At 39.4% G+C, this 13,204-nt stretch overlaps 1 long non-coding RNA gene across 4 annotated transcripts in view; it reads left to right on the forward strand.

Moving 5' to 3' along the window:
- LOC123380902 overlaps positions 1-13,204 on the forward strand; it is a 134,450-nt gene that overhangs the window by 86,300 nt on the left and 34,946 nt on the right. The window contains exon 4 of one of the 4 annotated variants that reach the window (XR_006587290.1): positions 8,969-9,225. The exons of the other annotated variants lie outside the window; for them this stretch is intronic. This is a non-coding gene — a long non-coding RNA (uncharacterized LOC123380902). Of the gene's footprint in view, positions 1-8,968; positions 9,226-13,204 lie in introns of those variants that run through there. 4 annotated transcript variants of the gene reach the window in all.

Consider the following 13,204-nt stretch of genomic DNA (forward strand, 5'->3'; position numbering starts at 1 on the left):
TAGAAAAGGACAGAAAATAATCTAAATGGGAACAGTTTTAAAGACATTTACACGTGGATTAGGGTTGAACCAAGCTGCATTTTAAGCCTTCAAAGATCAAGCTGGTGAGAGTAGATGTGCCTCAACACCATCGCATAAGGGATTGAAAAAAATCTGTACAACTTCCATGGAAAGCAGAATGAGCCATGGAAAATTGCCTTTGATAAAAGAACTTATTAATCATGTTTAAAGCATTGATTCCAGACTGCAAAAGTGGCCCTATCTTTATTGAAAGCAGGGATTCTTGGGGTGCCTGGGTGGCTCAGTCACTTAAACATCTGACTTTTGATTTCAGTCCAGGTCATGATCTCAGAGGTTCCTGAGTTCAAGCCCCCAAGTCGGGCTCTGCACTCACAGTGAGGAGCCTTTCTCTCGCCCTCTCTCTCTGCCGCTCCCCAATGCACATGCACGTTCTCTTGCACTCTCTCTCTCTCTCTCTCTCCAAATAATAAATAAACATAAAAATAAACATTAAAAAATTAAAGAAGCAATTCTCAACCACAGCAGTACTAACATTTTGGGTCAGATAATTCACTCTTGTGGGGTCTCATCTGTGTGTTGTGTCACTTTGTTTTGTTTTGTTTTGTCTTGTTTTCTTATGTGCTGGTAGCACCTCTCCAGTTGCAAGAGCCAAAACCACTTCAGGCATTCCCAAAATCCCCCGGGGAGCAAAATTGTCCCTGGTTGAGAAACACTGAGATCAAGGGATTTTATCCCCTAATGTGGGAGTGGCTAGATAATTCCTTCCATATTTTTTTTTTTTCAATGATTCCATGAATTCTCTTTTGGTCAAACCAAAAGATTTCTTTATTCAGTTTGTTGCAACACCCACTGTGAACTTATTCATTATCTTCTCCATTTCCTAATGCCCTTTCATGCTTCCTCCCTTCTTTCTCAAAGTTACCCTACATTCTCTCTCCCAACCATCGTTTTAGATTATAACCTCCTTGTGGCCATATCCTTACTGTGGCTTTTGTTTTATTACAACTTATGAGCCTTACAGACCTTCTCTTCTCACTAATAGCCAGATCAATATTCTGTGTAACTAAAGCTGCCAGGAGTGTCCAGAATATAGAAACTCTCAGATGTCTTTTGAGAAACACATGTCGTGTGAGCCTGATCAATTCCTGGTCACAGATTCCTCTGTGGCCGAACTCAAAGTCCACAAGAAGTCTGCTGAGGTGTGAACACCATGGCCTCTGCTCCATCTTGAAATTCTAATTGTACGTTTCACCTGATCTGTGTGCATTTTGTCCTTGAACCCATAAGTCTCAACTTTTCTTTACATGGGCTTATATTGCCCGATCTGAAGGACTCTGCCTGGTAAAGCCTTCTAAATATCATTCTATCTGTTCACTTGGGATTTTAAATTTCTTTTTAAACTGTGCCAGCATTTTCATTAGCATTGTTACTCTTATGGTTCTCTGGTTACAAAGTTACATAGGTTATGAGTGAAGTACCTGACCCCCAATTCTCCCATAAGCCCTGCTAGTGCTTAGTTCTTTTTGGAAACATATGTATCACTTTGTAACAGAAACAGTTGACCCTAGAAAGACCTAAAAAGTGATTTCATCTGGCTCTCATTTGCCACCCATTTTATAAATAAGAAAACTGAGACCCACAGATGAGGATAGGGATTTGTTTCCTGCTTTGCTCTGTAACCACAGAGCTCACGGCAGCATTTGGTGCTCAATACAGTATATTCCCTTAGCTTAGATTTGCTGCTGTAAGTATCTTTTTTTTTTTTTTAATATCAGGTTATTACCTTGTAAAAGAGTTCTGATACATTAGTGGTTTTTATTGAAAGCCACCTCCAATCTGTTTTGGAAATAGGCAAGGTATAAATAGTAAATAAATAATGAGCCAAGGAGCAGAGAGGTTTTTACAGCTTCTTGGCAGCAGAAATGAGACTGGATCCTACTTTCCAACTCCAAGCCCAACCCTCTCTCCATAGCACCCTGTTTTCCCCAGGCAACTGTGGGTCTCCCACTTTACATCCTTGTGGTCTGGAAGACTCAATAAATAATCACCATGGCATTGCCAGGTTCACTCCCAAATGTTTCCCTTAGGTGCTGAGCTAGGCCAAAGTTCAAAATCAGAGATACCTGTGTTGCCATCTTACGTGAGTATAGCATTACCTGACCAGTGGTAAGGTCATTTTGGCTTATTTTTTGTAGAAGTATAGGTTATACACAGTGATTCACAGTTGTTTCGACTCTGGTTACAGAAACACATTGTTTATTCTTTGAAAGGTCACACAAAAGTGGGACTGTTCATGTGGGTTTCGTTAGCACCAGGCTCTAACCTGCCCAAGAGAAGGAAGCTTACAGATTAGCCCCACGATTTCTACCATTAACTCTTTCTCCATTTGTTTTCATTCTTTTATGTTTTCTGGAACAATAGTCAACAAAGAAAATGCAAAAGGGTTCAGACATAACATTTTTTTTAAGTCTGAAACAACAGTAAAGGTCCAAGAAAACAAATTCAATGTGGGAAAAATATTATAGCTGGTCCTGAACCAAGTTAAAGATGGGGGGAAATAGGAAGACAGGGATAAACAGTGAATGAACATGGACCTGAGTTTTCACACCTGCCAACTTCAGGTGGAACATGACCTGTAGTTGGGTTTTGTTTGGTAGGCATGCCCACAAAGACTTAATAAATTTGGACATCCTGCCAACATTATATAAACAGAAGATTTCACACGCTCATCTAAATCTCTGGCTCTTCCTAGAAAAAAAAAAAGAAAAAAAAAGAAAAACTGTACACAAAATCTTGGGTTTTAGCACAGTCACCATGGGCTGGGAACGAGCCACAGGGGGCACTTTCTTAGAGGAAAAAAACAAAAAACAAAAAACAAAAAAAAACACGTGATCTGTTTCTTTCAATCCCCAATACTGATTGCCATGCCAGTAATGGTACTCGTCTGGTTCCCAAGCGTGTCTCTATTCATGTGCCATGTAATAGCAACTTCTTGTTTTTATTAGAGACCTGCTTTCCTAAGTACTTGCCTTACTTTCATTTCCCCCAACCTGTACTCACACCTAGAAGCCCAACTTTCAGAGATTAAGCCCAAAGTTTCAAGATTTACTCTAGTTTATAAAGGCTTTCAAAACTCTTACCTGCTGCTTCCATACATCTTGTTACGTTCCTCTGACAAATCTGTTCTTGGCAACGAACTGAAATGCACAGCACAGCACAGGCAGGGCTATCAATTTTGACTCAAGTGATGGGCTTCATCTGAACCTGTCCCAGCATCATGGCTGCTGGCTCCATTTCCACATCATGGCTTTCATTTCTTGGTACAGTGGGCAAAATCTGAGACTTGTCTACCGAAGTTACCACTTAAAGGGTACAGAGAAGCTATAGAGAGTAATTTTAATAAAGCATGGAAGATCAATCACTCTTGGGGAGAAAAAGGACTTAAAAAAACCCTTCAAACAATTTATGGTTAATTTCCAAACTGTCTATGCACTGTTAATTATAAGACTATACATTTGGCTATTTGCAATTTTATTTCTTCAAAGCACTTTCTCTGATTAACTTTGATTCCCAAAACTCTCAACTCTGCTGCCATTACCACCTTTGTTTTCAGTCACAAAGGTAGTTTATTACTTCAGTAATTAGATATATAGATATATTTGTATATCTATACTTATCTATATATCTTTCTGGTCTCCATCCTGAGTCGCCTTAGGACCTGCAAATTGTATTTGGCTGAGTGTTGGTGAATTTCTTGATCTATTACTGAGGTGTCAACTTGTGCCTTTTTTTTTCTTGAAATTGGTGTTCATTTTTGTTTAACATTTTATTATAAAAATTTCAAAAATAGAGATTAGTCTATTAAACCCTCATGTGTTTATCATCCAGGTTTTCCAATTAGCAATATAGAGCTAATCTTATTTTCTCTCTCTTAAATTATATATTGTGTTTATCATACAGATATGTAACTTTTTATCGTTCTAAGAGACAATAATCCCTAATAATCCAATGCCATTATCTAATTGTTAATATTGACTAAATGTTATTATTACTATTTTTACTGGAAAAGATTTCCACTAATATCTACACTGTGGTCATATTTCACCAATTTCTTATAAATGTATTTTCTTAATAAAAATGAACATTTTAATTTTCTGTTTGAATCAAGCTGCTTTTTGATCTTTAAATTGTGGCAGGAACACTTAAGATGAGATCTATCCTCTTGAATGTTTAAGTGCACGATGCAATATTGTTAAATATAGAAAATGACCTTGCACAGAAGATACCTAACCTTCATTCATCTTGTACAACTGAAACTTTATACCTGTAGAACAGCAACTCTTTGTTGCCTCCTCTCCTAAATCTTGAGCAACCACCATTCTGTTCTGTCTCTGAGTTTGACTATTTTAGCTGTCCATGTAAGTGGAATTGTGCAGTATTTGGTCTTCTGTGACTGGTTTATTTCACTCAGCGTGACCCTCCAGGTTCCTTCATGGTGTCACATGTAGTAGAGTTTCTTTCTTTTTCTAAGGCTGAATAATATTCCATTGTGGGCTGTACTCATTCATCCAATGATGGACATTTGTTTCCATATCTTGGCCATTGTGAGTAATGCTGTAGTAAACATGGAAAGGCACACATCTTTTTTAAGATCCTGCTTTCAATTATTTTGGATAAACACCTAAAAATGGGATTGCTGGAGTCTATGGTTTTTCTATTTTTATTATCTTTAGGAAACTCCTTAACGTTTTCTATAGAGGCTCCACCATGTTACATTCCGACCAATAGTGCCCAGGGGTTTACATTTCTCCACATCCTCCCCAATGCTTGTTATCTTTTTGTTTTGGATAATGTCTTTATACACACACACACACACACACACATATGCATATATATAAACATATATATGTGTATATATATGCACATATATATGTATATATATACATATATATATGTATATATATGTATACACACACACACACACACACACACACACACACATATATATATATATATATATATATAGCTGATTTACTCAAGGATTTACACATTGCATTTGTTTGCTTTGCTCTTTAACAGCACCCCCCCCCCACTTTTCTTTCTTCCCTGCAAATTGTACATAGAAAGACATGAATTCTGTAGAATTTCGTCCATTCTGTGTGGCTGATTACCTTCCTGCGGTGTTATAAAATGGATAAACTCCTAAATTTTCTGCAATGCTTGCCATCTAGGAAATTATCTGGAGGTAGAGAAGATCACCCCCAGAGGGCTCAAGCTTCCTGGACCATTCTGGTGGATGAAGGGAAGTAATATTTTAGCACATTTTTAAGAAGTGTTTGTCGCACCCCATGAGGGAAGCAGTCCAGCAGGACTGGACTAGAGAGACAAGAGGAGATGGGAGCCCATGCTAGTTCTGTGGATCTCAAACTGCGTCCACGAGCGGCCTCTGGGAGGAATGCCCCAGAATTCCCACAGTGAGGCTGACCTCAGCCTGCCACTTCCATAAGGCAGCCTGCTTGTTATTTGTTTCCTGTGTTGGGCATCAATATATAAATATCTGATTTTATTTGAAAAAAATTAAAAATACTTTTGAAAGCCACTATAGAAGACTTATAGAAAATACTTGGGTTTGTGATGGGGGAGATCTGACTGCTCTCTTAAATTGCCTTAAAGAACTGGAGAAGTTCAGTAAGTCCCTTACCCCTTGGGGATTCCATTCCCCTCTCTGTTCCACTCGGATATCCCTATGTGCCCTGCATATCTTATAGGGTTGTCATGAGAACTCAGAAATTGGGACAGTTTGAAAGCATTTTGCACAAAACAAATCGCAAGACTTTTCCCCATTTTTTCTTTTTTAGTTATAAACATGACTTAACAACAGAGAGGTTTTAAGGGGATCAAAAATCACTTAGATATCCCTGGAGAGAGAAAGTGCTATTAGTGGCAAAGCTGACGTGAGAAATTTAAAAAAAATAATAATGGAAAACAACTTACTTTGCAAGTTTGGCGTGCTGTCGTGACTAAATATACACTGCTGAGGAATCTGTGTGTTAGGCTGAAAATACATCTCTAGGGATCTAAAGACAAGAGAAGATTTTCTCAGTAAGATAAGGTGGCAGATTCTGTTTTTAGTTAGGATGGGGACGTCAGTGAGGAGCTCTGGATTCCTGACTCTGACAGTGTTTAAGAGCTGATTCTGGTGCTTATTCTTATTTGCAAATCCCAGGAGGAGAGACAGTTGGAGCTTCCTCCCCTGTAGACCATCAGGAATCTGATGACTTCAATCCCATATCGTGTAACACAAGTTATGTGGGCTCCCTGAATTTTTCCATGCAGTGTCATTCTCTTTAGATTAAGCACAAAGCACTACCCACAAGAGTCAAGCCACATATCAGAAGTTCACGAGGCATTCCAGAATTCATTAAAAACAGACCTAAACACCCCATCTTCCACAGTTTAGTGTGTGTTCTAAGTAGAACGGAAAGATCAAGTTATTGAGGTATGCCATTACCACAATGACAATCCTCTCTTTACTGCTCAATGACTCTGTATGAGTCTGGCTAGCTGCTCGACCTCCCTTTATGTGTGTTTTCACCTGTACAACAGAAATCCTACTATTACTACTACTACATTAATATAAAATAGGTAAGAATCATCATCATTATCACCATTTATCTAGAAGAGTTATCAAAAAGGTTAAATGAGATAAGATAACTGCTTTAAATTATAAAGGGCCATGCAATGTCATACACTAGAGCTATTCCCAGGTCATACTGGCCTGCCTTTGGAAGGTGCTGGAATACAATCTAAGAGTGTGTGGTGTCCCTTTGTTTGCTGGTTCCTCATAAAATACTTTTTTTCTTAATAGGAGAATATGTGATTGTATCTTGACCACCTCATTCAGAGAAAGGAAGTTTACATGCCAGGATGACTAGGTAACAGAGACGGAAAGTACATAATAAGGAACCACTGGAGATGCATTTTACAATTTATAGGAAAATGAGGATTGCGAATGCCTTTTTCTTTCCTTTTCTTTTCTTTTCTTTTTTTTTAAATCAAGGGAAACCTCGAAACGGACCTTTGTTTTTCTTCTGTCTAGCACTCTAACTTTCTTTGGGGAATTTCTTTTGCCCCATTCCAATCATGTGGCTTTTCGGGTTCCCGGTTACAGTTGTCAAACCTGCTGGTGCTTGTGGGGACCAGACCTGGTGTCGGAGAGGCCATCCCCGGACCACAGTGATGGCTGCAGGGTGGACATGTGCTGCCAGTTAGCAAGCCGTGTTTGTCCCAAGAGATTTTGTTTTGGGCTTAAGGAATGACACCATGCTTTTAAGATTATGTTTCTAGGAGTGTTATGAATAAAAGACCTGCGGAAATGATCTTCCCCCCAAGTAGTCATAATTGAAATAAACACAAGGGAAGAAGAGGGCTGAAGATCAGCTTTGAGTTTCTATACCTGCTGTGCCAGAAACCAGCTCTTCCTTTATTATATCCTGGTTACAAAGAATAATAAATTAATTCTTTTCTCTTTTCAAATTAAACCTCTTATGACTGAAAAAGTAATCAACTTCTTATAAATATTACCTGTTTTGAATTCCAGTACAGATGCTTTTATAATTATTACACATTGATACTTTAAAATGTCGTTTGTTTGTTTGTTTGCTTGTTTAAACTCCAAACATTAGGTATGAATTAGGGAGGGTAGAGGAGAGTGAGGGCACTTGATCAGAAGTAATATAACTAAAAAAGGCAATTGTTATGAATTACAAATTCTTTTTCAGGTATACCTAGTAAGATTTTTAGTCTAGCCTCTACCCAGAAAATAAAGACCGTATGCTCAAAATATCCATGCTGATCATAAAACAGATGCTCAATAATCTGATTTAGAGGCTTTGTTTCCTAAGAGGATTTTATTATATTTTGAAATTAATCAATAAATACAAGTAGGATATGAGCCTTCCTTTCAAAAGCAGCTAATGTTTTTATCTTTCCCAAAATACTTCTCAGATAGGGTCTCAGAGATCTTAGCTTCAGGTATTATAATTAATTCCCATAAATTTAAAAAGGAGGGTATTTGTTACATGGCGTGAAATAGCTCATAACATTTTCCAGGAGGATTAGGGGCTTATGCTTGGATGATACACAGATACAGAGAATAACCAGAAGAATGGGTTCTTGGAAAGCCCCACTGGGCTCCAGGCTGCTTCTCAACCTACAATACTCTAGATGAAATGACTAGAACCTTCATCACCATTGCCACAAGAAACAAGCACTATTCCCCTCCTCATTGCACTATCTTTTCCGTTTGCCTGACGAGGACCATTTGTGGCTTCTAAATCTCGCACAAGTGCTCCCATGTGGAAGAATGCAAGAAAACTTTTTGGTTTTCCAGCTCTAGAGGATAGGAAGCCTGCTGGAAAAGATTTAGAATAGGTGCAGTGTCCCCTGCATATTTTACCTTATTTTTGTCTCATATCAACTTTGTAAGACAGGTATTTTTTTTTTCCTATTTTAGAAATGAGAAGACTAAGGCTCCATGAGGTGGGGCTGGAATGAGAAAATCCTTTAATCCAAAACCCGTGTCTCTTTCACTTTATCACTGCTACTTGTCCTGATCATTTCTGGAGCTTAAATGCATGTTCCATTAATATTTCTTTGCATTACCACTTCAACATGACCAGGATAGTTGTCAAAGCTGTCACATTGTAGAAGGCATTTGTCATCTGTATTAGCCCCTGTTCAGAGATGAACATTTTGAGAATGGAAACAACAACCGGGTTAGATGTGTCTGGGTTCTGTTCATTTGGGATTTTCTTAAATGACATGTTCTAGGACTGTATGCCACACACCAAAAAATCTTCATGACTGTCCTTTGACTGAACCCAATTTGACATTTTCAACAGGCCCATTGTCAAAATAGCTAATACAAACCACGGTCTTGTTCAAGACCGTTTAAATATCTCCCCTACAGATGAAGTTATCAACGTATGATCACAGAAGTCTCTAAGACATGGGAAGGATTAGTGGAAGAGTTGGTATACGGGAACAGTTCACCTGGATGCAACCTTTGCACCAATTCCCCTGGGCTGAAAAATGCCCCGTGTGAAACGGGACGGGGAAATAACAAAACAAAGAATCCTAAAATTGATGAGCTGGAATCAATATGTCCAAAGTCAAAGTTAAACCTTCTAAATAAAGCTAGAAGCCCATGTAATCTTCATTTGAATTTTTTGTTGTTGTTCCTGAAAAAAAAAAAAAAAGATTACTAAAATGTAAATGGAAGACTGTGTGGAAAACTCAAGGTTGGCCTGCATCCATTAAAACACTATCTGTTGGCAGAAATCAGAAGGAAGAGGGCACCACTATTGTTTCAGAAATCTGTCAATTTCTATTCTAAATGTCAGGACACCAGCCATGACTTTGCTAAAAGATAAATTTTTATCAGGAAAAGAGTGAACTTAGGGCTTTGAATAGTATAAAATTTTCATGCTGGACATATAAATAAGATAGAACAAGGGAAGGAAGAGAGAAAGGGACTGTATACAAGCTCTGCTGATGCAGTGATAGTTGTTGGTTGTTCTGAGTGGCCAATAATTATAAACCGTGGCTCATAGTGAGTTTTATAGTTTAAAGTTCACCAACACATCTACTGCCTGTTGGTTGTAAACTCAACTACTAACCATTCTTCACACCAGAGAACTCATGTAAGCCAGTTTACCGTTGAGCCAATTTCAAGTCCTTGTAGTAATTATAGTTAAACTCCAATGTTGGGATTGGGCTGGGAGGGCTATATGCCTCATACAAGTTTGTATATTACAACGAAAGCAAGATGTAGAGTAAATCTAGTGTACAAACATGTATCAGTAAACTGGCACGGAATATGACTTGTACTGTAGGTTGAGAAATTCCTACTCTGTGTCCTAAAGCACTCTGACAAGCACCTTGCATAGAAAGCTTTTTCTAACAGGATACATTCTAGTGGTAGAATCAACTAGCATCATAATGGCGTCAAGTGGCAGGAACCATAGAGGAGGTACAGGAATGTGAAGCCAGAAAGGTTCCAGAGCTCAAGTACCATACTCTGTTATTGAACTGCAAAGTTTGCTGGCTCTCTAAACTTCTTAAAGGTTGGCAAAGCCCATGCATTCTTTCTAACTGACTCTAATTCCTAATATCACTAGGCCGATTTAAAAAACTCTCTGGTGTGGATTTTGACAAAGATATATGAAGTGTCAAATAATCATATCCGAATGTGTCAGTTCCAGCTTGTGGTAGTTCATTTGCTAGTTAAACACCCTTGGAGTGCACATTTCTGATGAGATGCAGGTTTCACCTGAGTGACCCTAGGGTACAGATTAGTGTTGAACAACGTGAAAACATATGTTTCACTATTTGTACACATTTATTTTTAAAGTAAATTATCAGGCAGACAATAAAGCACAGACCTGTATCCTTCGTGCCATTTTTGGAGCTGTTCCTCTGTGTACAGAATACTTCGAGTGTTTCTTTGTAGGGCAAGTGTAACAGAAGTTGACCTTTGCTATTAGGGGTCATTTCCTTTGCCCTGGAACCCACAGAGAGCACTCCCTTGGACACCTATTGCTGACTACCTTACACGGTCACTTAACTGTTTCACTTAACTCTTGTGTCCCCCAGTAGAGAAAGGCCTGGCATCATGCCTCTATAGCTCTTTATTCATCTACTGTAGAGATGCATACATTGGATCCCTCAGAGTCATGCTCAATAGATTATTTGCTGAATAAAGGAATATATGAGAACATGAAGAAGCCATGAAGGAAAGTACTGCTTGTATTGGGGGGAGATTTGTCTTTTTAACTTTGTGGTGCACACTTCTAGGGCAGAAGACTTGTATGGTCTTTGATTTTGGAAGCAATATACATTGAGACATCCATTTTGACAGCTAAAGGCAGGTGTCTTAATGCTCCCCAGCTGCAGCCTGCAGCAAACACCACCTTGAGAAGGCTGATGGGGGCAGTGCCATATAAGTGCATTATGGATCTTGTGCTCTAGGTGTCCGCCAACCCCCATCCCAACAAATACGCACACGGTCTCACATCCAGCCCTGCCATTTGCTTTGTTGCTTGGCATTTACACAGCAGCAGATGTGCTATAAATAGACACACAGCAACAGGGCTGGCATACCAATGGACCCAGAGGTGAGACATCTGGTAAAACAGATGCAGCGTGGCAGGGGAACACAGACTGCCCAGAAAGTGCTCATTGCCCAAGATCAGCGCCAAGGATCTGACCAGTGCCCGCCTCGGCACCGTGCCCTCCAAACAGATGGGAATAGGTTTGAGCCAATAAGAGTACATGGAGAAAGTGGTCAGATTGCTTCTGAGAAGGAGTGGCCTCTGCCAGAAAAGTTGAAGCAGCCCTTTTTCTTTTAAAAGTCAGCTCTTCACCGTCACCTGGGCACCACCCATCCATCAAGTCCCGTCAAGCAGTTTTTGCCCACGTTTCATCGTGGCAGAGCAAGCCCTTAAATAAATGCCTTACCTTGTTCACGGAGATGACAGGAGGATTAATTAATGTTAGCAAAGCTCCGGCAAGATCAATGGATGAAAGAAAACTCACAAAGTGCATTATTAATAATGGAATGAGGTCACACTCCATAAAAGCCCCGTAAAAAGTCCCATTTTCCGTGTAGAGCAGTCATTTTGTATTAGAGTCCCACTTTTTATTGAAATATTTAACAATCATAATGCGTTGTAATTTGTGTCCTTAACTAGGGAAAAAGTGCATATAGGAGAAATGCTGGGGAGAAAGCATTTAATCCACTCATCTTTTTACTTCTTCTGTGTGGTCTAGACACAGGGTCCTTTTTCCCCTGAGATGATAAGCCTACTTATCCATGGCCCTAATACTCTCCATTCTTTGCCTTCAGTCAATTAATGACTATAATAGGAAGAACAACAACTAACTGCAAGGAACACTTGAATCTTCAGATATGCAAAAATAAGGTGCGAGATACATTGGTGTGAAATAACGTCCTTGAATAATAGAATTCTCTTATTCTCAGGTACATCTGGCACCTGAATGAAGCTATCAAAGTATTTCTGAAGTGGAGGTCTCTAGGGGGCCTATATTCCACAGGAACAATCAAGACAAACAGCAATGAAACTAGACAATAGGAACTTGGAATTAGCATAATTTCTTCCATGGAAATGTCTCTTTGCTCACATTTCTAACTTTCTGAATCTCCACCTTCTATCAGTATTCCTTGAATTTCATCCTTCATTGTGAGGCAAACCAGATCATCTTAGCTGAAAAATCTTCTCTTGTGCCTTTACATCCATTACTACCTCTTTTACTGTATTTGCAGTTTTTTTATTATGACATTTCATTTTGTCATTTACAGAGAAGGCACACTTTGTTTCACCAAAGTGATCATAAACTCATATAAGGCAGAGTCACTGCTTCGTTCCCTACAGTCTCAATTACAGTCTCAGTTATATGAATACAGGATGTCCTTCAAAAAATACCGGTTGATTGACGCTTAAAAAAAGCAATGATGGGGTGCCTGGGTGGTTCAGTCGGTTGAGCATCTGACTTTGGCTCAGGTCATGATCTCACAGTTTGTGGATTCGAGCCCACGCCGGGCTCTGTGCTTTCAGCTCAGAGCATGGAGGCTGCTTCGGATTCTGTGTCTCCCTCCCTCTCTGCCCCTTCCCCGCTCATGCTGTGCCTCTCTATGTCTCAAAAATAAATTAAAAAAATTAAAAGAAAATAATGATAAATGACATATGTGAAGCATTCTCAGGCATCATACTGACTGCGTTCATGCATTTCTTTTACTAGTCATCACAGTACTCTGTAAGGCGGATACCACTGTCATCTCAACTTTGTAGATAAGGACAATGAATCTCAAACAAGTTCACTAAGTCGCCCACAACATGTACAGCTAGGAAGGTTCAGGTCCTTGGCTTCAATCCAATCCTGGCTGATTCCAGGGATCTACTATGTCATATTGCCTCTAAAATTCTTCCATGCCCACCCCTGGCAATGCATCATTTAATGCACATTTAGAAAGCTTTTGTATTGGGGCGCCTGGGTGGCTCAGTCGGTTAGGCGTACGACTTCGGCTCAGGTCATGATCTCGCGGTCTGTGAGTTCAAGCCCCGTGTCGGGCTCTGGGCTGACAGCTCAGAGCCTGGAGCCT

The sequence above is a fragment of the Felis catus genome, chromosome D2 (assembly GCF_018350175.1).
Source record: "Felis catus isolate Fca126 chromosome D2, F.catus_Fca126_mat1.0, whole genome shotgun sequence".
Taxonomy (NCBI): Eukaryota; Metazoa; Chordata; class Mammalia; order Carnivora; family Felidae; genus Felis; species Felis catus.